The sequence below is a fragment of the Protopterus annectens genome, chromosome 3.part1 (genome assembly GCF_019279795.1).
Source record: "Protopterus annectens isolate FY-2018-M chromosome 3.part1, PAN1.0, whole genome shotgun sequence".
Lineage (NCBI taxonomy): Eukaryota > Metazoa > Chordata > Ceratodontiformes > Protopteridae > Protopterus > Protopterus annectens.
In genome coordinates this window covers 1,337,426,332-1,337,451,655 of record NC_056732.1, presented here as the reverse complement: position 1 = coordinate 1,337,451,655, position 25,324 = coordinate 1,337,426,332, and the positions used below count along the sequence as shown (strand labels likewise).

At 39.9% G+C, this 25,324-nt stretch overlaps 1 protein-coding gene across 2 annotated transcripts in view; it reads left to right on the top strand.

Moving 5' to 3' along the window:
• The first annotated feature begins 8,399 nt into the window (after positions 1-8,399).
• Positions 8,400-25,324, top strand: part of SGK3 (serum/glucocorticoid regulated kinase family member 3) — a 3,149,190-nt gene continuing 3,132,265 nt past the window's right edge. Inside the window, exon 1 of one of the 2 annotated variants that reach the window (XM_044067370.1) lies at positions 8,400-9,206. The gene's annotated coding sequence lies outside the window, so the exon portion shown is untranslated. The remainder of the gene's footprint in view (positions 9,207-25,324) is intronic. The other variant, XM_044067369.1, reaches the window with a different exon arrangement.

Sequence of the window (25,324 nt, the reverse complement as noted above, 5' to 3'; positions counted from 1 at the left end):
TCCATGTACCAACCCCAATTAATCTCCATAACAACCCCCTAACTTAACAGTACTGTATTAGCTTCTTGCCCACAAATGCTTGCAGTGTCATTCTTGTTCTGTACATTACTTTGTAAATAATAATTGTTACTGTAATCCACCTGTTTAATATTTTATATTCTACTACACATCCCTCTAGTGGACACACCTTACTTACTTTGTAAGATTTGCTTGGCATGTATGTATGTTTTTTTATCTGCACAATTGGAGCTTTTCTCCCCTGTTAAAATTGTGCATTCCTTTTGAATGCCAAACCTTTCTTAACTTTGTAATACCCTTGGCAGGTATGTATGTTTTTGTCTGTATGTTTGGAGCCTTTCTCCCCGGACCTCCGCTGAAAATGGACATGTATCCAGTCAAACTATCCCGGTCAACAAATGTAAAATAAAAAAATAAATAAATAAAAATAAAGATACTTTTCAAGTACTGGGATTAAAATTCTGGAGAGAAAACTGAGTGCACATTAGCAGGATACAGAAAGATCACCTTACACTCACAGAAACTGTTATGGCTAGAAGTAGACATTTTTGAGAGCATGGGAAATGTGATTCAGAGATATGATAGTCATAATGAGGGAAGACCTCATAATCAGATAATTTAAGTGTCTCTGAATTGCATGGTGTTACTAATCAGTGGTTTCTTGAGGTAATCACCTCTGGCAACCCATGCATTATGTTGGCATAGGTGCCTTCCTCATTCATTCTCCCATATACATGCACACATTCAAACATACACATACACACACTCTGTTATACCTCTGTTACCTTTCCCCTGAGTTTACATAATGTTCCTGATGTAGCCTCTTTTTTCCCTTCCTCTCATATATTATGGATGATTACATTCAGTCAGTAATGCCAGACATTGGAGTTTCATTCTTTTTATTGTTCAGAACCTGCGTCATGATGCTAGCCCTTTTGCTCAATTAACTTTTTAAGTAACTTTGAATAATATTTAAAAAATTCTCCCTGGTGTCATCTAGTGTTCCTCCCATCTGTTATTGCTTAAACTACTGCAAAATCACAATATATATATTAGGTTTCTCATTAAGTACTGTTTGACTACACTTATCTGTGCATTTTTAATGTGAGTGGTAATTTGAAAGTTCTTGAATTGTCTACTAATAGTGATATACTGACTGATAATTATTGTAATAACATTCTAAGGGTATATGATATCCATACTTGCTGTCTGTAATATGTTATAGCATCAACACACGTTAACTGTGTGGCCATATCTAATTCTGAAATCTGTACCACTGTTGATATTTTGTAATGGTTCATAAAGGTTTGTCTGGCAGATGGTGCAGAGGTTAAGATTGTTCCCTCAGCCCTCATGTACCTCCTGTGTGACCTTGAGCAAGTCACTTAAGCAGACATTGCTCTCAAGTCACCCCTGAAAAGGGACTGTGTGTCCTGTGGGCCTATCTGGTTAACAAATAGAATTATTTATTATTATTATTTAGTATATGCAAATCCATTTTTTGGCCATTCACTGACCATATTTTGGGACTTGCTGAAATGGGTCCTGACATTTCAAATGGTTACCATCACAGTGTCAAGGGTATTATGTGACAGAAGAATGTCAACAAAAGAGCTGAAAAGTCAGATGTACAAAACAGCAGTGCAACCAGTGCTACTGTATGGTGCAGAAGCCAGTGTAGTGAAGGCAGAGCAATTGAAGATGCTAGAGGAGATGGAGATTAAGTTCCTGAGATGGGTGGTAGGATGTATACTGTGAAACAATTGAAGAAATCAGGACATCAGAGCAAACTCAAATTAGCCCCAATTGCAGAGAAGATGAAGGAGAACAGATTATGGTGGTTTGGTCATATGTGCAAGAAAGCAGAATACAATTTGGTGAGGATTTTGGCGGACAAGAAAAGTACAAGAGGAAATAAGGACAACTAGCTAAGAGATGGATGGATTGCATGAGAGAAGACCTAACTTGTCAGGCATGATGGTAGAAGGTGTGAGAATAGCACTGAATCGAGCGATGTAGTAACAGTTCATGCAAGACCCCAACCCCCTTTAGAAAAAAATGAGAAAAAGAGGGGTTGATGCAGATGATGATGACATAAATTTGGAGGCCTTACAAATTAATATACTTTATGCATTAAAAATCATTCTTATATAGAGGGAGAAACAAAACAAGAGCAAATAGAACATCAAACAATTAATGCCAAGTAACAGTAACATGAGCAATTTCATATCAAGCAGTTGATTACAAGCCTATTAGTAGACGTACATCCTGTTTTTGTGAGTACAGGTTAGATTACAGTACTTATGCAGAGGTCAGATGTTATATGGTCAAGCATTGTATAGCAGTGTCCTCAGTATATTGCAGGATGTGTATTTCTATCTTTATGGCTCAAACACCACCACAAGTTCCCATTCAATGTTTTTGAGTGGAGCACTGCAATAGATATCAAGAGAGTGTGAAACTTATGCTCACACAAGTGCCTAGCTATCATTCTTCTCACTAGGTCATTTGGTCCGAAGTGCATTCTGTGTATGATTATGTCTTCATATGCCTCAAGAACCATCCATGTATCTTTTTGGATGCATTCATATTGTGCGGACATAGCTCAAGAGACATATCTATTGTGGATACATTCATAAGACGCATGCTACAGCAGTATAGTCATTTCATATGATATTTATCTGTGCATTGGTATACATATGCAATACAGTACTCCATTTGTTCCTAAATGTTGACACCTGTCACCTTGTGGAGGGCAGGGCTTCAGGGAGGTCCAAGCAGGCTTGACCATACTGTTTACCATAAAAGTTAACTATTCAGCATTCATTTTAACTGCTATGAAGTTACATATTGAAGAATAAGAGTCATTAATGGGCTTTTTTTTTTTTTCAAATCTGTAGTAAAAGAATACTGTATACCATAACCATTGGTAAAGTAAACACTGAGACTGTATGTGTGTGCGTGTGTGTGCATGTGCGTGTGTGTGTGTGTGTGTGTGTGTGTGTGTGTGTGTGTGTGTGTGTGTGTGTGTGTGTGTGTGTGTGTGTTTGGGTATGCACGTGTGTGTGCATGCGCAAGTGTGCGCGTGCGCACACGCGTGTGTGTGTGTGCGTGTGTGTGGGGGGTGTGCATGTGTGTGCATGCGTGTGTGTGTGTGTGCGTGTGTGCGTGTGTGCGTGTGTGTGTGTGTGTGTGTGTGTGTGTGTGTGTGTGTGTGTGTGTGTGTGTGTGTTTTTATGTTGGGGTGGTGATCTGCTTTTGTAGAAGGCAGCCAGCACTTTTATATAGGGAGGTCCAAAGTGGAGGACTCACTGTGACTGAGAACTTATGCTTTAATCCATTGTACTACTGAATCCCTGTGTAGTAATAGTTTATACAAGTATAAGCTACTGTACTCTGTCCTTTTGCCATGAAGCACTGGATCATGCTCAGCTATGTGTATTGTGTTATCTGGTGTTGATGTGTGTTTATGTATGCAACATGTTGATAATGGGAACATGATCAATGCAGCTTGATTTTTTTTCTTGGGGAAGAAAATGTGGCATACACACCAGAATCAGGTCATTCCATTTTTGAAAATTAATGGATTATATGTACATGTTAATGCACAACAGAATCAGTGCACACCATTTTTGTGAAGTGATAGATTAGTTGTGCATACAGGTGGTAACCAATGTGATACTGGATTAATAGATTCCTATGCCCATGTCAGGCATCATAGTGTGTACTGTTTCGAGGTTACATGGTGGAGTCACTTGACATAGACAGGCCAGGTTCAATGCTGGGCTTGTTCATAACATTATTATATATAAGTGAATACTGTCATATAAGAGGCTGGCACTACTATTTAAACATGACTTTGTGTACAGAACCACATATGTTTGATATGACATATTGCACATAACCTACAGTTAACAATAACAGTAATTTGCTGACTACCACAATTCTTTGAATATACTTTTTGATTTACTTTTATTTGATAATATGGTAAGTGAATTGGCACTTTGTGAAACCCTTTCAGCCATGATGTAAGCTACAAGGGTAAATATAACTCATTTATGATCTATTTGTACAAATACATGTTGCCAGTCAAACAGCATATTTTGGGGTGGTGGAAGGAAATCACAATAGCTTGAGAAAACCCACATAGATATGGAGAGAACATGCAAAACTCAATATAGACAGTGATAAGTGGTCAGGATTAAATTCTGGATCCAGAAGCTATGAGGCAAGAGAGTCACACTGACTGTCACGCAGTATGCAGACTTACGGACAATTTGGAGGAATGCCAGTTCACTTAAAGAATGTGCTGATGATCTCTGTTCTGGAAGTGAATTTCTGAATATTCATTTTTAGAACATATAACAGAGGATTAAGACTGAGTCTCTGATCATAACAAACATTTCATACATTGATGTCAATAAATTTACCTCAGTAATGAAGTTTGATTGCTGAATCTTAACATCCATGTCAAAAACATATAACTAGCTAATTATGAGTGGGGACCTGACTATAATTCTTTGTAGTAAATGGAGCTGCAGCTGCTCCCATGTACAACCTGTTACAGATAAAAAAAAGTGTAGGACCACAAAGCGTTATGTAGCTTTGAAGACTGTAAAACCCAGCGCTACCACACAGACAGTGAGCGAAAAGTAACTATACCTCAGTTGTGGCTAACAGCTTTAAAAACTGTTAAACAATTCAATCTACCTTTTATGTGTAGCAGCCAGATGTGCTTTACAGTTTTCAAAAAACTATTTTAGCTTCTCACTATTAGAGCAAAATAGCAATAAGCCACGTATAACTAAACTTGTAATGTAAGGAGCACTACAATTATGCCTCCAAAATCAGGAAAAAAGACAGGCCTGTTAAGCACATTTCAGACATTGGGGTGCTTTTTAGGCACCCTTCACTACTGTTAAGCTCTAGTCTCATATTAGAGCATTAGCAGCTGTTAGCAGCTACTACAGAAGAGCAAAAAGAACTGTAAAGAGCTTTAAAAGCTGTTAAACAATTCATTCGGCTTTCTAAAAAAGCTGAAAAAAGTTTAACAATGTTTAACACTGTTTGGGTGTTTGTGAAAATTAGGTATCACCTAATTTGGCTCCCTTCCCCACAATGGTGCAAATCCTGGAGTATGGTGATATAATTAACAGGTGTAGAGGGCACAGCTCCCCACAAAATCCAAGACAGAATTGACAAAATCATTTTGGAAACAAGGAGACCAATTTGAACCACTTTTAGGTTTGTTTTAGTCTTCACTATCACTGCTGTTTGCATTTCCTGATGCTTTTCTGTAGTGGATGTACACTGTGGCAGCAGTAAGTGTGCTGTAGCTTTCTAAACTCTAAAACAGTTAGTACACTTTGTTCTCTAATGTTTGTAGCAAACTGAAAAAAAAAATAAGATTGGATCTGTGCGATCATTTCCTTGTTGTAGTAGAAGAAGCACTATGATTACGATTTTGAATTCAGGAAAAACATACAGAGGGTTATATTCTGGTCTGCTATTATAATCATATTATTATGTGTTTTGAGACATGGATGCAAAAAAATTTGCTTGCTTCAAGAGTGAAGCTCTAGAGGTGAATCTTGGCATACATGTCAAGAACACATAATAATTAGTTATGGTTGGTGATACCCAATCATAACTGTTTGTAGTGCATGGAGTTTTATCTACTTCATGTACTACCAGTTACAAAAGAAAAAAAAGTGGTAAGTGTTTTACTGGTTTAAAATCCAGTAAAGCACTTGTTGAATGATGTTGTGCAAACACTATATAAATAAAATTGGAGGAAAAAGTTAAATCCCGCTCTAATTAAGTTATTTACAGACTGATGTCTATAAAGTTCCATGGACAGAATCTGAGGCAAGATATTCAGGGATAGTTCAGAATGAACAAACATCTTTTACATGAGAGCTGACAGTAACACTACTTGGAGGTGCGTAACACACATCTTTGAAACTACTGTTATGGTTGGGTCTCTCACTTCTGAAGTGCTTTACAAGTTTATCTTTTTGAGATGTTATAGTGTAATCATGGTGCTCCATGCACTACAACTTTGTTAAGCACCTCTCTGACCTAAGAAGAGCCCATAACAAGGTTTTGTTAAGCACCTCTCAAGGCTGCTAACATTTTGTCTCTCAGAGAGGTGAGAAGGTAAACCAGCTTTAAAAGCTCTTAATACACTTCACTGTCTCTCTGTTTCTTCTCTCTCTCTCTCTTCTAGTCTCTCTCGCTCTCTCTCTCTTTGTCACACACACACATAGCTGGCCTTAGGCATAGGCCAACTAGGCGGCCGCCTAGGGCACTGCTCAAACAAGGGCACTTTTCCTGTCAACTGGATGTTGTAAATAGACCAACCAAAATGGGGGCACCAGGTGGTGTGGGGGGGGGGGCGTTGTGAAGACCTTTTGCCTAGGGCACCAGTTGACCTAAGGCCAACCTTACACACACACACACACACACACACACACACACACACACACACACACACACACACACACACACACACACACTAAAAGAGTGAAAGAGCCAAGTGTTAACAGCTATTAAAACTTTGTCTCTCAGAAGGGCACTTTGCTTCTGTTCACTGTATGTGTGGCAGCAGCAAGTGTTTTAGGGATTTCAGAGCTGTAACACTTCCCATTTCTACATTTTGCCCGGTAACCATTAGTACATAGAGCAGATAAAGCTCCAGGCAGGCAGATACATAGCTTTCAACAGACCAGATTTTCCCAGAATGTCCAGATTTTTCTCTCTTATTTTTTACCTTTTCCTCATAAAAGTTGTGGTTTTCTGGGAAATCATTAAGGATTGAAATCACTAAATATTGACAGAGATCTGAATTTCAGACTTCATATCCTTCATAAAATGCTCACCAATGCAAAACATATTATTTTAGCAATTTTCTAGGTTTATAAGAACAATATTTAAAATACATTCCTATGTTTGAGCATTAGCCCCCCATGATTTTTGTCTTTGTCCAGATTTCTTGAGTTAAAAGTTTGAGAGGTATGGGTAGATACTCCAAAGAATTATGATTAGGTCTGCCCATCATTACTCATTTGTTATGTCTTCTGGACAAGGATATCAGTAATTTCCTCTTCAGCTTCACTTTGTTCTTTAGGGAAACAATTTTGTTTATGATGAAGACTGGATCACAATTCTGTTTTTCAACATTCACTCACTCTGTCTCAAGACATACAGGCAGGCAGATACATAGCTTTCAACAGTCCAGATTTTCGCAGAATGTCCACATTTTTTTTATTTTTTACCCTTTCTTCATAAAAGTTGTGGTTTTCTGGAAAATCATTAAGGATTGAAATCACTAAATATTGACAGAGATTTGAATTTCAGACTTCATATCCTTCGTAAAATGCACACCAATGCAAAACATATTATTTTAGCAATTTTCTAGGTTTATAAGAACAATATTTAAAATACATTCCTATTTTTGAGCATTAGTCCCCCCATAATTTTTGTCTTTGTCCGGATTTCTTGAGTTAAGAGTTTGAGAGGTATGGGTAGATACTCCAAAGAATTATGGTTAGGTCTGCCCCATCATTACTCATTTGTTGTGTCTTTTGGACAAGGATATTAGTAATTTCCTCTTCAGCTTCACCTTGTTCTTTAGGGAAACAATTTTGTTTATGATGAAGACTGGATCACAATTATGTCTTTCAACCTTCACTCACTCTGTCTCATCTCAAGACATACAACAAGTTGGTTAAGATCAGAGTAGTTTGTGTTTTTACAGATTTTGGAGCGCAATCAGTGTGCTCCGTGTTCTACAAGAGAACTATGATCAGTACCTAGTCATAATCCTCTATATCTCCGTTCTGCATCCAAAAAATGTAAACAAAACAAAGTACTGTAATCTTAGATTTTACTTGACAATCTTATTCCTAACTGTTCTTCTGGGGATTTGATTTTTCATATTAGAATATTTTTCTAAATCTTGTCATAATTCTCCAGATACTGACAGAGCACAACCACTACTGGTAATCACACCTCTCAACTGTCCCTGATTTTGACTCAAATTTTAGCTCTGTCATTCTTAATCCCTTCTAAAACTAATGACTTTTGGAGGAAAGGTGGTGAATTACACTTAATGAATAATGACAATGATTAAGAGTTATAGATTTATTTTTCTTCAGAAAATATATATTAATTCATATTCTCTGATTTGTCAATGTGTCAAGTTAATAGAACTAATATTTTTAAAGTGTCCCTGATTTTTTCTAGATTTGCCCCTGATTCTGTTGAAATTTGTTCCTGATTGGGTGAGAGCTATGACTGGTATTCCCGTAGGATGTCATGTTGCTTAGGCATCACTTATTGAGGAATAGGAGTGGGAAGACTGAACTGAATGAAAACGGAAAATCTGCCCCTCCGTTCATCTCCTGTGATTAATTTTCAGTGGATGGTAATCAGTTTTAGAAGAAATTCGTTTAATGACTTGAAGAACATCAGAAAAAAATGTTATATTGGAACGACCAGGGTTATATTATATTGGAACAACCAGGGTCAGAAGTCAAAAATCAACGATATTCAGTCAGTACAGTGGCAGAGAGGGTTTGCATTAATGCACTTTAGTGAAGAACATGAATCTTTTAAATCATATTCTGACATCATTTAATGACCGTGACCAACAGTGCTTTGTGACATAAAACACAAATATCTTGAGAGGTACATGGCAGGATTTGGAGACAAACTCATGGACATTTTAACGGCATCAGCAACTTTGCGATGACAGGACAATACCGACATTTTCCACCTTTGTATATGGGAGGGCAGGAAGGTGTAGTAATTTTAACTGGAATGTTCAGGTTACAAGTCGAGAAGAAGGAAATAAGAGAATAAACAATTCTGAACGTAAATATAAAAGCGTGTGGAGTTATTTTATTTGCTTCTGCTGTTGTTTTGCAAGGCAAAACGGGGGTATCTAAAGAGCCTGAGAAAGCTCAGCGCTCGTTGTTATCGCATGTTCACACGGTATCCATGTAACGTTGATAGGGGCGGAAGAAAAAAAGAAACTAAAAGTCTGCGGGGCGGAAATAAGCCATGCGGAAAACGCTCGATAGACGCTCTGGTTAGTTGTAGGAGGCAAGTAATCCACAAGTGGAAGCAACACTGTGAGCTGGCTGTTTGCTCAATCGGTGCTTTAACGTCTTTGGGTGCTTGCAGTAAGTATAGCAAATTGTTCCTCACTGTTGAAATGAACATAATAATAATGATAAAATAAATAAGTAATATTTATTACCGGCACAGTTCTAGGAATGTACAGATCCATAAGTTTTTGAAGACTTACAGTTCGCGTATGTTTTTGTTCTACTACCAGTTTCACGTAGTTAAGTAGTAAACCATATTATGAAGTTTGAATTGGATAACAAGTACCGAAGTACGCTCCCTAGACTTTCATTGACACTAGGTTGTTTACTGCCACATGCCGTTGGCTTAGCTATGGATAATGGAAGGAACTGTCTGCTGTTAGTGTTGCACTGACTGGTATTCTCCATCAGAAACACTGTCCCTTGAGGCTTTCTTTATACACGGTGTAATACCTTACTTTTCATTCCCGTATTAAGAGAAGCAGTTGTTTCATTGTTGATGACCCATTCAGTAGCAGCAGTGGGATTTTGTGTTTGATGAGGTACCGGCTGTCATTGATGATGGTAATATATAAGATTGTCATTTTACGATTTAGATGAAAGAATTCCCCCCGTCGTTCACTGATATCCTTTCTAGTGGAAATGCTTATTTTGTAGTCTTATTTTTCCTGTTTTTGTTCCTCCTCATACGGTAATTTAATTCCTAATAATTGTAAGTGGACATCGCTCTACATTATGCCTTCGTGAAGGAATATAGACTACTGCAAGAGTGTAGGTGTGTTTATTGTTGCATTTTTATTTTTGTGCAAAATATTGTGTGGTTATAGGAGATTAGCACAAAGTATTGCGAATGGTAAAACCACTTGCCTTGATTTTGAGATGGTAACGCTGCTTTGTGGTATCGGTCTTTATGGTTTAAGCTTCAAAGGAATATACGTTGCTAACGAACGTTCCCGTTTTCATTTACCTTTGGTTGTGCAGGTCTTCCTCACGTTTTATTTATATAAATAAAATATGCACGTTATTAAATGTTCAGCTCATTCTCTGGACAAAGGTTGAAGATGAGCCCCCGTCCCCAATGAGCTTGAACCAAAGTCCTCCAGACCGCACAGCTGGAGGTCTGGTGGTGGGAAGCTGTAATATTTGTGGAAATATGTTATATTTCATTTCTTTTTCTTAAATAGAATAACTTTTTTTTCTATTAGTAGTAAGGAAATGTATGTGTCCCCCCACAACATGTGTTTTTATATAGATACAATCAGTTATTTGTACTCTCACACTTGCAGGTCATATCTTGAATGGGGTGCTGCTCATTCACAAGACATAGACATACTGACTTATTGGGCAAGTTGGAGTGACGCCAGTTCACCTGCAGCATGCCATTGGGGTGTTGAGACCAGTCAAAACCCAAGTGGGCACAAGGAGGACATGCAGAGTCCATAAAGAATGAACAACAGCCAAAAACTGAAACAAAGAAGCAAGAGCTATGGGGTGGCAATGTACTTGGTGTACTATACATGTCCTATCTACACTATCAAAGATAACAGTTATTTTTACATCACTGATGTTTGGTTGTAAAGAACAGTGAAAGAGGCCATGTTCATATGTTTTATTAGATATAATTCTCATATGCTTGGCAGGGCTAAAAATAATTTCAGATGGACACATTTAATTAAAACCCCTTTCTTTGCATGCTATAGCAAGCTGACCCCTGGAAACCCCGTTTAGACTGTGCCAGGATCATGAGAAAGCTGAAACATTTTCTGGTACCAGAGATGTAGACAGAAATTTACATTTTGTCCCCAAACCTAATGTTCTTGCCCCCACCACCTATCATTTTAACAATGTACTCAACCCTCAAAATGCTATCCCCTCAGATACATAGGAAGGGAATATGTTATTTTCAACTGTTAGCATTTATGCTAATAAAAAGCTATTTAAAGGTGTACTCCTTACACACAAGCATTCTTACTGTACCTCTATACTGTAAATATTTGTTTACACAGTTCTAGGCATTCTGTGCTTTTTGAGTATTGAAGTTACCAAAAGGTGCTAGGAAATAATGTACTCATTTGAGTACATTGGGTATGCCTAGCTACACCCTTAACTGGTACTCAGCAGGCAAGGCTAGAAACTCTCAGAACTGCCACCATGATAAAGTTATTATTCAAACCATAGAAATGCACAGAGTGACATTTGAGGTAACTGCAGGCTTGAGCAGCCAAAAACAAAAAAATCCAAGTTTTAGCTAAGACAGTTTTTATGTCTGGAATTGTTACCATAGAAACTCCAATGGAAGTGTTTCTACTTGATCAGCATTCTGGCTTCATGTCTCATTCAGAAGCATGGTTAGCGTGCCATTGAGAACTTTTTTTTCTTTAAACATGTAGTATATGTGCCCATTATTAATTTATTTTTCCAGTAATTGTAGGGCATTTGGCCAGTTCCCCAATATTGACCATGCTTGAATTGGGGTCCTCTTGCATTTCCATTTAAACAAATACATTTTTGACAAAGTATTTATTTATGCAAAGCAGCAAAATATCCATATTGGCTACAAAATTTCAATACAGGGCATGCTTCTGGGTGCCATGTCAGATGAATGCATCATATACTTTGCCAAAAGTGAGATGTGTGTGTGATGACGCTGATGAGTAAAGAATTTATAACTCTCCATGCTTGTAAATAGGCACAAAAGAAGTAGCAAAACTTAGTTTATTTAATGTAACAAATTGTAATGTTTTTAACTATTCTGATAAATAATACAAACTAAATATCAAGGTATTATTTACTTAACAAATATTTGAATTAGCTATTTTAACTACTGCCCTGGTAAACCGGTACATTCTGAAGTGTTTTGACTTCTTTATTCATTAGTGCTATGACTGAGTTCCAATGATCTGACAGTGATTAGTAAGCCTGAGTATTGTAGGAGCCAGCTGGGAAGGACAAGACTGAGTGGGGGATATTGGCTAACAGTCTGGTAAGAGTGAGATGGTCAGAGATTTTCTACAGGAACATAACTGGCAAGTCCTGGATTTGTGCTGCCACACCCCTCAAGGAGTTTTTAGGCACTGTAGCTAAGGCACCTGTGTGTGAATAGATGCACCTGTGCTACCAGTCTGGCAGAGCAAGTGCTGAGCATGCCAGCTGCCAGAAGGAGGGGAGAATAAGGCACACAAGAATGATGGCTGACCAACACTTGATTCTGTTTGTTTGTCTCTGCTGACTACCTGGACAAAAGATGGTTGTTGAAAAAGTATTTCCTTCTGGAAAGAGATGCTGTTATATTAGTTGCTAGTGACTGATACTGTGTGAGAAGAAAAGGGTCATTTATAGTGTTGGAAATCTTCCTTAGATTATAAAACACTGAAGTGTTATTTACTTTGTGTTTAGCTGTCTACTCCTGTACAGTATAGTTAGATCTTACTTTCAAGAGTCACTGTGTGGTGACAGTAATTCACAGTGTTTGTCAATTCCAGTCATGCAGATAGATGAAGCCTTGACTGTGGTCTAAGTTACCTGAGATTGATTAGCTGCTCAGTTAACTGACTGAGTTGGCAGAGGAGGACGAGCAAGCCCATCTTGGCAAGTAGTAGGGCAGAGCCAGATGCAGAATGCACCATTCCCCTTGGAGAGGGTTAAGATGCAAAAGATGTAGCTTGTGAGAGCCATTACACCCACCAAGCTACTAATGGATGGTAGCTTCCATAGTGGTTATATGGAGCATACACCTCTGTGAGGAAGGCATTGTGAGCTCCATGGTGACATGGTCTGCTGATTTCTGAGCATAAGGATGGTGTTAGGGCAATCATAAATGCCCTTGTAACCAGGATATCTGGGAGGGCACAATCAGTTCTTATGGCTGCTGAATGCCTGTGTCCACCAATGTCTGTCATCTCTGTGGTTATGGACAGCTTCTCACAATGTAGGGATAAATAATTTGAAGTCGTACTGTGGAAGCTTGATTGCCTGCAGGTATGGATGGGGCTTAGAAAACACCTAGGGAAATAAATGCTAAATCACAACATTTGGGCTTGAAGACTAGTTAGCTTGTGTTGGGCTGGTCATTTTTTCCTATAGTTCCCCTGATCTCATGAGAAGGCCAACAGTAATCTGTTAATAGCATGGATAGTAACATGATCGCCTGAAACATCTGTATAAGTAATGGTAGCATATAGCTTCTTCACTTAATTTCTGTATTTTAGCTGCATTGTCTTGGTGAGAGGCTTTACATAGTTGTTTATTCTTAATTCTCAGATTAAATTGCTTTAATTGTAAGAGCTTGCCAGGAAAAAAAGAGGTATTATTTTAGTTCCGCTGTTTTAGTCCCAAAAAGAAAAAAAAAGGAGAAATCACTGGGGAGGGGGATAGAAGAGGAGGCTGTATCTGAAAAGGTTGTTCATTAGAATTCAGGGTTACCCTCAGTTTTCATCCATTCGTCAGACTTCATCAAATTGGGTAGAACTTACCTGTGGACTCCCTGAACTTCTTCCAAAGAAAAAAGTGCAATATGGTATAAGTTCCAGATGGTACACACACACACACACACACACACACACACACACACACACACACACACACACACACACACACACACATATAAGTTCCAGATGGTACACACACACACACACACACACACACACACACACACACACAGAAAAATGGTTTCCATTATAGGCTATTTCTAGTTTCAAAGAAGGGCACTTTGAGTCCTGTACCAGATGTTACAAATCTGAACAGCTTTGTTATTAAATTGTGAAGTTACGGAGGGCTAGAATGTTCCACAGTAATACCTGAAGTAACAAACAACTGAGGAGCCACACTGGCAAATGCAAATTACTGAAACATCAGAATGGTGAAAAGTCAAATTGTTTATTTTTTTGGTGCCCAAACTTATATCGACTGACTCCACAGTCACACAGACATGAAGGGGAAAAGCTCCCAAAACTAAGAAATCACCGCAAGTGTGCACACAGAAACTGCGGCAGTAATTTTCTGTGGAGAACAGTCTTCGATGTTTTGAATCTGAGCCTATGACCTGTAAAGAAGCCAGGCCAAAGATTTAAAAAATAAAGACTGGGTCATTTTAAGATGGTAGCATAATGGAGCTGAGTTTTCTCATTTATAGTCCCTACAGGGAGCATGCATGTCTGTGTGAAGGTAAATGAGGTACTGACTGGGTTGGATCTATATGCACTGAATATAGATTTCTTGTCTGTGGTAATTTTCTGCCTCAGGCTGTTTAAGTACATAAAGTGTACTGCCACAGACAAGAAACAAAATTCAGATGTTCATCGTGTTACACTGCTGCAGTCATCACACCTGGGTTATCCTGCCGTCATGCGGTCCCGCAGTCGGCCAGAGTTCCAAAGTCTTGGTCCGGCGTCGATTGCTGTCACTTCTTCCCTGCCGTCAGTGCGCCAGGGGTATATAAGAGGCATCCAACGCCAATTTCTTCAGTCTTTCTTGCCGCGTGGTGCCCGAAGCAGAAGTAGTTCGCAAGTGCCGGTCGGCCTACTCCTGAGATTTTCAAATCAAATTTCAGACCGAAGTCTTCAATAAAGCTAAGTACCCCATTGGGGAACCTTTTCTTGCCTCAGTCCGATGTCAGAAAAAGTTAACAATTGCATTTCTTGCGGGAAGCAAATACCTCATAAGGACTTTCATTCTTATTGTATTCCTTGCCTAGGCCCAGACCATGACGTCACAGGTTGTCGGTTTTGTGCTAGGTTTAACAAACGAACTATAAAACGTCGGTTTGATTTCGCCCCACATTATTTTGGTAGGAAATTTAATTATACCATGCCATTAGAGCAACCGACGACCGGAATGCATAAAAAACGCAAAGATAAGGACAGGCAGCCGAGACCCAAACCATTCTCCGAGGCCTCTGCTAGGCCAGTCGCCGGTTCTCCGGTTTTCAGTGAGGCGCCTACACAGCCCCTGACGACCGCTGATTTAGAACCTCAGGTGGCATCCGATCCCCAAGCGGAGATTGCTAGGCCTCCACAACCTTTATATTTAGGCCCTTCTGACTCCATGGCTGTAGGAGATTCCGGTGCAGTTGAAATGCTTTCAGTTGCAGAAGGTGACTTCAGACCGACTACACTCACTATTAAATCCTATGCAAAGCTGAAAACTCCTTTAAAAGCAAAGAAGACTGTACAGCAGTCTCCAGTACAAGGCCCCATGCCTAAGAAACAGATGCTTAAGATGCCTGAAGACTTAATTACCCTAATCAGGGGTTCCCATCCCCCTCCTGATAAAAGGCCTAGACAGGAGGAGGGCTACGCTTCCTCTGATCAGTTTTCAATTTCCTCAGATTCTTCTGAGGAACAGGAATATTCTTTTCCCCCTTATGAAAACTCTGATGCTGAAGAGTCTATTCCTTCAGCATCTCCCCCAGAAGACTACTTTTTTGGGGAAACTTTACTTACCATGAGGGAACATTTCCACTGGGAAGGCCAGGATTACTCTGATTCTAAGAAAAGGCTCCGAGAGTTCCTTTTACTACCCCAGCACAGACCACTTGCTATTCCACCCGTGTTAGACATTGTGGATGATGTTTATTCAGAATCTAGCCTTAACCCAGATTCACTACCTCCTGCACCAGCCAAACCAGACAGATACTACAGAGTCCCTGACTCTCACAAATTCCTATATAAAAGCCCTGTTGCTGACCCAGAAACCATTTCCCAGGGTCCCAAAGGGGTTAAGGCCTCTATTGCTAAAAATCCTGTACCCTCTGAAAGGGATTCTAGAGCACTAGACAGATGGGGAAAGAAAGTATATACCTCAGCTACTCTAGCTATGAGGGCCTTAAATTGCCAGTTTCACATGCTGAAATATCAACAATTTTTGATGTCTCAATTAAAGCAAAAAAATGATCACACATACAGAGCAGCCTGATTACAAGGAAATGCAAGATTTGTTGCATGCAGCTGAACAAGTGGGAAAACATACTTTGCAATGTGGATTTGATTCATTGGAAACTTCTTGTAGAGCAGCAGTGACAGGGTCTGTCATACGTAGGCATGCTTGGTTAAAAGAACAAACTTTACCTGATCATGTTAAAGCAAAGTTATTGGATGCACCTTTACAGCAGGATGTTTTATTTGGTGTAAAAGCAGAAGAGGTTTTAAAGAAAATGGAGGATAAGGCAAAATCTATGCAGACGGTCAAGAATTTTTTACAGGTTCAACCCCCTCGTTTCAGCAGAAATTGGCCAACCAAAAACTGGTCCTTTCCAGCTTCTGACAGACCACAGAGGGGCAAATACAGATGCCCAAGGGGCAGAGGTCAGTCACAAGGCTCTTACATGCCTCGACAATGGGGTGTCGCAACCCAGAAAGGAGGAGAAGACAGGTCTCAATCTATCAGGAGACAAACACAATGACTTACCCCTCAGACTGCCAAGCAAATCCCTCTTGGCAGCTCCCTTGGGAGGAAAACTAGCACTTTTTGCAGACAACTGGCACACCATCACAAAAGACAAATGGGTCCTAAATATTGTATCTCAAGGATACAGATTCCACTTTCACACTTTACCAAGGATAAAAGGAATGCCAAACCTGCCACCAAATCAATGGGCAGAGGCTCAAAAATAAATTACAGCTCTCATGGACATGAGAGCCATTCAACAGGTTCCTACACAGGAGCAAGGACAAGGATTTTACTCAAGACTCTTTCCAGTTCCCCGAAAGGACAAAGCCTGGAGACCCATTCTGGACCTCTCAATTCTAAACACATATCTGGAAGTACCCAAATTCAAAATGCTAACACTACAGCAACTTCTTCCCATGCTAGGCAAGAAGGCGTGGCTAGTAACGTTGGACCTCAAGGAGGCATACCTGCATGTCCCTATCAGACAAACTTGCAGAAGATACCTCCGATTTATAGCAGGTTCAACCTATTACCAATTCTCTGCACTGCCCTTTAGCTTATCTACTGCGCCCAGGGTCTTCACAAAATGCCTGGCACCAGTAATTGCCTACTGCAGACAAAGAGGAATTAAAATATATCCATACCTGGACGACTGCCTTATTCAAGCAGAAAGCAAGGACATTCTTTTAAAGCATCTGGCATTTGTCAAAAACCAAGTTGCCTAGGGTACACAGTAAATGAAAAGAAGTCAAAACTAGTGCCCTCACAAGGCATAATATTCCTGGGTGCCAGCTTAAATACAATGGTCCAGATGGCTTATCTCATGCCAGACAAGCAAGGACAACTGACTCAATACTTCAAAATGATGGCAGCAAAGACCCAACTCCCTGCAAGAAAAATTCTGCAGGCCTTGGGATTCATGGCATCTTGCATACTACTTATACCATATGCAAAACTGCATATGAGGAAATTACAATGGTACCTGAAAAGCGTATGGACTCAACACAGCCACAGCTTGGAAACAATAATACCACTCATTCCCTGCCTTCAACAAGAGTTTCTATGGTGGGCTCAGGCATGTCACCTCAACAAGGGTCTGCCTTTTACCTTACCCACAGCCAGGCAAACTATAACAACAGATGCATCGGGTTATGCTTGGGGAGCACACATGGCAGGACAGTGTATTCAGGGCAAATGGTCTGCAGATCAAAGACATCTACATATCAATCAAAAAGAGATGCTAGCTGTACAAAATGCCCTAACAGCTTTCAAGGACCTCCTCCATCCAGGACAACTCCTAATAAAGACGGACAACACCACAGTGATGTGGTACATAAACAAGCAAGGGGGAACACATTCCTACCCCCTATGCAGGCAAGCAATGACCTTGTGGAACACAGCACTGACCTACCAAGTTCAACTACAAGCACAATTCCTGCCAGGAAAGAAAAACACATTGGCAGACGATCTAAGCAGAAACATCATAGATCCTCACGAGTGGAAACTAGATCCACAAGTATTTGCAATGATAACTCAAAAATGGGGGAGCCCAGACATAGATCTGTTTGCCTCCCCCCAAAACTACCAACTACAGAAATTTTGCACAAGGACATACCACACACTAGCTTGGAAAGTGGACGCCCTCTCATTCATTTGGAAAACATTAACAGTGTATGCCTTTCCTCCACTGCCTCTTCTGGCAAAGGTGCTGCTGAAAGCCGGATTAGAGAGGCCACAAATGATATTCATTGCTCCAGACTGGCCACGCCAACACTGGTATCCAATACTAAGGAACATGGCTCAAGGCCCACCATGGATTTTACGTCAAATTCCTCACCTGCTCACTCAACAAAACAATCAGATTCTACACAGCCAGCTCAAGACTTTAAATCTGGCTGTGTGGCAAATTACCTAAACAACCAGTCAACACTTCTCTCTAAAGCTGTTATGGATGTCATTCTGGAGGCCAGGAGGCCCAGCACCAGGAAAGCCTATTCAGCCAAATGGAAAAGATTCTGCGCCTGGAACCAGGCTATAGGTCAAAATCCCTTTGTCCCAAATATTCCTCAGATTCTACAATATTTAACTGAGATGTTGCACAAAGAACTTTCCTTTTCATCTATTAAGATCCACACCTCAGCTATTTCAGTTCAATACAACACGGATCCTCCTATATTTTCACATCCATTACTAAGACATTACCTCAGAGGGGCTAAGAACATAAGACCACCCCGGAGAGCACCAACACCAACTTGGGATCTCAACTTTGTTTTGGAAAAACTTACACTAGCGCCCTTTGAACCAGCTTTTACAGCTGATTTACAGTTTCTATCATGGAAAACTGCCCTGCTGCTAGCAATAACTTCAGCATGAAGAGTCTCAGAGCTACAGGCCCTAATGGCAGTGGAGCCTTTCATCATTTTTCATCAAGACAGAGTCGCTTTACGAACTAACCCTTCCTTTATGCCAAAGGTGGTATCCAGTGTGGCCCTAAACCAAACCATCCATTTGCCCACCTTTTATCCAAACCCCCAGAACAAAGGGGAAAGGCTCCTACACTCTTTGGACATTCACAGGCAATTATGTTACTACTTGGATAAAACTAAGGCTTTCAGAAAATCTGACCAGCTCTTTGTATCCTATGCTGCAGGATCACAAGGAAAGGCTATCTCAAAACAGACCATTTCAAAATGGATAGGACATTGTATCCGTTTCTGCTGCATACACCATGGGAAACCTGTACCTGGTAACATTAGGCCCCATTCCACCAGGGCTACAGCAACATCAACAGCCTTCCTCAGAGGGGTACCAACCAAGGATATTTTGGAGGCTGCAACTTGGAGTTCAGTGCACACCTTCACCAAGCACTATCACTTACCTCTATACTCTAAAACCAGAGCTGGCTTTGCCACTGCAGTTCTGCAGGGCCTACTAGCTTCTCCAAACCCTGTTTAGTTCCACCGCCCATCCTTAGCTTTGGGATTCAACCCAAGTGTGATGACTGCAGCAGTGTAACACGATGAACATAGTACAGTTTTGTACCTACCATAAATGTAGATGTTTGAGTGTTCATACTGCTGCAGTCCAGGTTACCCTCCCTCCATCCCCTCTGACCTAGCTGAACTTTTCTATACCTTTCTATCCTGTACAACTTTTGTGGTGTATTTGCTTGTAACTGAAGGTATTCCTTTTATTCCTTTTATATGTTTTATTAGCAATATGTATTGCCTACCTACTTGGGGGCACCTGACATCTGGGGCAAGAAAAACTGAAGAAAATGGCGTCGGATGCCTCTTGTATACCCCTGGCTCACTGACGTCAGGGAAGAAGCGACAGCAACCGATGACGGACCAAGACTTTGGAACTCTGGCCGACTGCGGGACCGCCTGATGGCAGGATAACCCAAGTGTGATGACTGCAGCAGTGTGAACACTCGAACATCTACATTTATGGTAGGTACAAAACTGTACTTTTTCCTGCATATTCACAATATTCAGAAATCCTAACAGCTCATGATACGAAGGATGCTTATTTTTCACATCTCAGTAAGACTTTTTCACAGGAAACATTTGAGAATATCTTGTTTAATTTGTTTCTCAATCATCTAACCACTGTATGCTGCATCATTTGAAAAACTCTGATTTTACTCATTTTATATGTTCTATGCTCTTTGTACAAAATAGCTATGTTTATATAATTTTTTATTTTTATTTTTTTATAATTTTTTACAATGTATCTAGAGCATTTCTCCCCTGGCCTCCACTGAAAACGGTCACTTTGTGTTCAGTCGGACTAACCTGGTAAACAAATGGAAAATAAATAAATCATCATCTTCTTTCGGCTGTTTTTATTAGGGTTCACCACAGTGGGTCATCCATTTCCATTTCTTCCTGTCCTCTGCATCTTGCTCTGTCACACCAACCACCTGCATATCCTCTCTCACCATATCCATAAACCTTATCTTCGGCCTTCCTCTTTTCCTGTTATCTGGTAGCTTCATTCTTGGCATCTTTTTCCCAATATACTCAGCATCCCTCCTCAGCATATGTCCAAACCAAAGTAATCTTGCCTCTCTGGCTTTGTCTCCAAACCTTGCAACCTGGGCTGACCCTCAAATATACTTATTCCTAATCCTGTCCACCCTCATCACACCCAGTGGAAATCTTAACATCTTTAACTCTGCCACATCCAGCTCTAACTCCTGCCTTTTTGTCAATGCCACTGTCTCCAACCCATATAACATAGCTGGTCTCACTACCCTCTTGTAGATCTTCCCTTTCACTCTTACTGGTACTCGTCTGTCAGAAATCACTCCTGACACTCTTCTCCACCCACTCCACCCTGCCTGTACTCTCTTCTTCACCTCTCTTCCACACTCACCATTACTCTGAACTATTGATCCCAAATATTTAAACTCATCCACCTTTGCCACCTCTAATCCTTGCATCTTCATCATTCCTCTGTCCTCCCTGTCATTCACACACACATGTATTCCGTATTAGTCCTGCTGACCTTCATTCCTGTTCTCTCTAGAGCATATCTCCATCTCTCCAGTGTCTCCTCCACCTGTTCCCTACATTCACTACAGATCACAATGTCATCTGCAAACATCATAGTCCACGAGGACTCCTGTTTGATCTCATCTGTCAACCTGTCCATCACCATTGCAAATAAGAAAGGGCTCAGAGCTGATCCTTGATGTAATCCCACCTCCACCTTAAACGCATCCGTCACTCCCACCGCAGACCTCACCGCTGTCACACTACCCTCGTACATATCCTGTACCACTCTTACATACTTCTCTGACACTCCCGACTTCCTCATACAATACCACAGCTCCTGTCTAGGCACCCTGTCATATGCTTTCTCTAAGTCTACAAAAACACAATGCAACTCCTTCTGACCTTCTCTGTACTTCTCCATCGACACTCTCAGAGCAAACATCGCATCTGCAGTGCTCTTTCCTGGCATGAAACCATACTGCCGATCACTAATCATCACATCCCTTCTTAACCTAGCTTCCACTACTCTTTCCCATAACTTCATGCTGTGACTGATCAGTTTATTCCCTCTGTAGTTACTACAGCTCTGCACATCACCCTTATTCTTAAAAATCGGTACCAAAACACTTTTTCTCCATTCCTCAGGCATCCTCTCACTTTCCAAAATTTCATTAAACAATCTGGTTAAAAACTCCACTGCTATTTCACCTAAACACCTCCATGCTTCCACAGGTATGTCAAATATAAGTAAATAAAATCAGAGTAGCATGCTACTCTTTATTATAAGCTCTTCAGAGCCCCAAAATTGTTTGCAAAATGTTTAGCTTCACTATTCGTACATGTTTGATCCTTACTGAAATATCTTCATTCTGTAAGTCGAGATGCGTATGGTCCTAACTACAGTATCCCAAGCTAACTTTGGCAGCACATTAAAATATATACTTATGCAAAACTACACAACGCTATAAACACTGTCTTTATGAGAGTGAGGGGTGCACCTCCTTGGAGCTCCAGTGTTGGGGGTGTACTTGCCCCACACTGCTGATCTCTATGAGGTAACTCTTGAGATCACAAAGATTCAGACAAAATAGACAATTTTAAAATGGAAACTCACTTTTCCCTGTTCTTACTCATTCAACCTTGCAAAACTCCATGATGTACCACATCAGATAAACCAGACTTTGAAGTTACTGTAGCATGTTACTCTGATTTTCTTTCCCATCACTAAAATTCAGAAAAAAATTATCCATAGCCAACTACTTAACTACCTTCTACTTCATAAAATCCTCTCCCCAACCCAACATGGCTTTAGGCCCAGTCATAGCACCACCACCGCTCTTGTATCCTTCTTGGACACAGTCAACCATGGTAGAGACTTGGGGAAACCTTGTCTCCTCACTATTTCTTGACATTTCTAAGGCCTTCGATACCACCTCCCACCCACTTCTCCTGTCAAAACTCTCCAATTTGGGCATATCTCCCCCTACCTTAAACTAGTTTTCCAACTGCCTTACAGACAGACAACAAGCAACCAGATGGCACCAATCCTGCTCTCCTTTCCTCAACATTAATACTGGAGTCCCACAAGGGTCCATACTAAGTCCACTGCTTTTTAGCATTTTCATCAATGACTTCCTTCCATACCAGTATGTCCCAAGCTGCTGTCATCCAATCCGCAGATGATTCTACCATCACCTGCGTGGCCAAGTCCTCTTCAGAACTACTTACACTCACCCAAAATGCGTTCACTTCCACCGAAACCTGGATGCATAATAACCATTTAGCCTTTAATGCTAAAAAGCAAACTCATGTTATTCACTCCAAAAAAAAAAAAACATACCCCTTACCAAAAATGATTTTGTCTTTAACTCACTCAGTAACACTTGCATCAAAGTAGTCTTTACACCAAACTTCTAGGCATCATTATAGATGAAAACCTAACATTTGACTAGCATATAAATGCAAATATTAAAAAAGCCCATCAAAAATTAGGCCTCCTTTACAGGCATAAGCACTTCATCAACTGTACAGCAAGACTATTTCTTGCCTCTTCCTCTCTACTACCATCCTAGATCTATGGTGCACCTCACCTTACTAACATACTAGTCTCTCTTAAATCCAAAATGGACTCATGCTACAACAAAATCACAAAATTTGTAACCAACGCCAAACACTCTTCCCACCACTGCCTATCACTCCAGTGTCTAAACTGGCTAGAACTTCCTCAACATCCAACATACCTGCAACTAAACACAGCTTATAAGCTAATCTACAAGCATTCTAGCTGTCCTGTCCTCTCCTCTCTGTTCACCATGTATCACCCCAATAGACCTCTGCGATGGTCAATCAGATGCACCTAAATGTAACAAAGTCTGACCTTTTCGGTGGTCAGTTGCGCTACCCATACACCATTGCCAAACTATGGAATGCTCTCCCTCCATCTATTAGGACTGCCGGCAACTCCTAACACTTTAAGACATTGTTGCAACAACACCTAATCTCCCACTGGCTATGTACATGTGCCAGCACTGACTATAATGAAACCCAGTATTCTTAGTTTTCCTACTTCTCCTGCTAATCCTGTCCTTCCTCCCTCTCTCAATTGTTGCTCTGACTCCTCCTATATATGTATTCAGTGTTTCCAGCTTACTAAGTCTTAATATGTACCACCCAGCCACACAAAATCTGTTTATCAGCATTTAGCTACTATATCTTGTATTTAATCTTGCTGCCATATAGTTTGATGCTCTAATTCCATACCTTACTCTCAGCCTGTTACCTTTCCTCATTTCCTCTCTACTGCAATACCGCATGTTCACGCATACACTAACTTTCTAGGTCATCAATTGCACTCGTGTTTCTTGCATATTTAAAATCATTTTATTATTTCTCATTGTAACCTATTATTTGTGTAACTTGTATACTATCTATTTTGTTGTAGCACCTATCTGTAATTTAGTATTCTGTATCATGGCTGTTTGATTTTGTTTTGATTCTGTAGCTTTTTATGTTTGCTTTTGGAGCTTTTCTCCCTGGGCTTCTACTGTGATTCTGCAAAGTGTTTTTTTTTTTTAATTTGTTTGTATGTTTTGCATCTTACTGGTATACATTCATAGGTTGGTACTAGGCTATCGGCCCTAGGGCCTATACAAGCCTAACCATAACAATTGCCTGGCTATTTTTTCCCCACAGTATTTACTACATGAGTACAGAAATAAATAACATCATATTTGTGTCATTAAAGATAGTATCCTAGTCTGTTTTCATAGTTATGACATTTATTGCATCATGGTTTCCAATGGTGAAGTCACGGGAGGATGATTTATTTATGTCCGTAGTCTTTTTTTTTTTTACTTTTGGGTTAAAATTGTGGTATCATGCCCTCTGTTAATTACAGATGGCGTAATCATGGATCAGGAGCGGAAGGGTCCTAGTATGTCAGTATAATGTCTCAATATCAGTATCCCTAATCTGATTTTGTAGTGTTTGTTCCAAATTATTTTACTTTGTTGATTAATATTTGGGATATGTATTTGTTGTTGAGTCATTTACTTAGCCATTGTTTGGCTGGTTCAGATCTCCCATATGAATTCTATTTTCATTGATGGGATGGTTTATGAATTACAGTATTTATCTATTTATGTTTGTTTTGTTAAAAGAAAAAGTTTCATAAAAGTCTGTTTAATGCTAGCAAGTAACAGAAACATATTTAATTGGCAGCAGTATTACATAATGCTCATGCTTAAAGGATTACAGTATTGAGTAAAGCACGTTAATAGTACAAGATTTGAAAAGATATTAACAGAGCAAAAGTGGACAGTGCAAAAAATTCTGTATGTTCAAAATGATCATCTTAATGCTCTGTACAGGAGACAGTGTACAGTAGATCTTTATACTGTTTAGAAAAACATTATTGTGTAAATATGTAGTGTGTGCCCAACATATGCCAATATAATTTCTTGTGTATGCTGGTACTGTTGTCTGCATTAGGTTTGTACTTTGCTTTTGCCTGCTGTCCTGGTGAAGATGTATATTCTCAGTATTGTTGCAACATTTTCTGCACTGCATTGATTTCGGCTTACAATCTCACCAGGTCACAAACTGATCAATAAATAAAATTTGTATTAAAACTAATAAAAATTGTAGTCCATATATGTTTTTGTGGCTTCTGTCTTTTGTATGGTCTTTTACAAATAGTAAGACACTGGCATCTATTCCACTAGAGTTGCAATAATGGAAAGAGGTAATCCATGACATTTTTGATATGCATGTTTGGTCTTTAAGACTGATATCAGCATCCTCCAA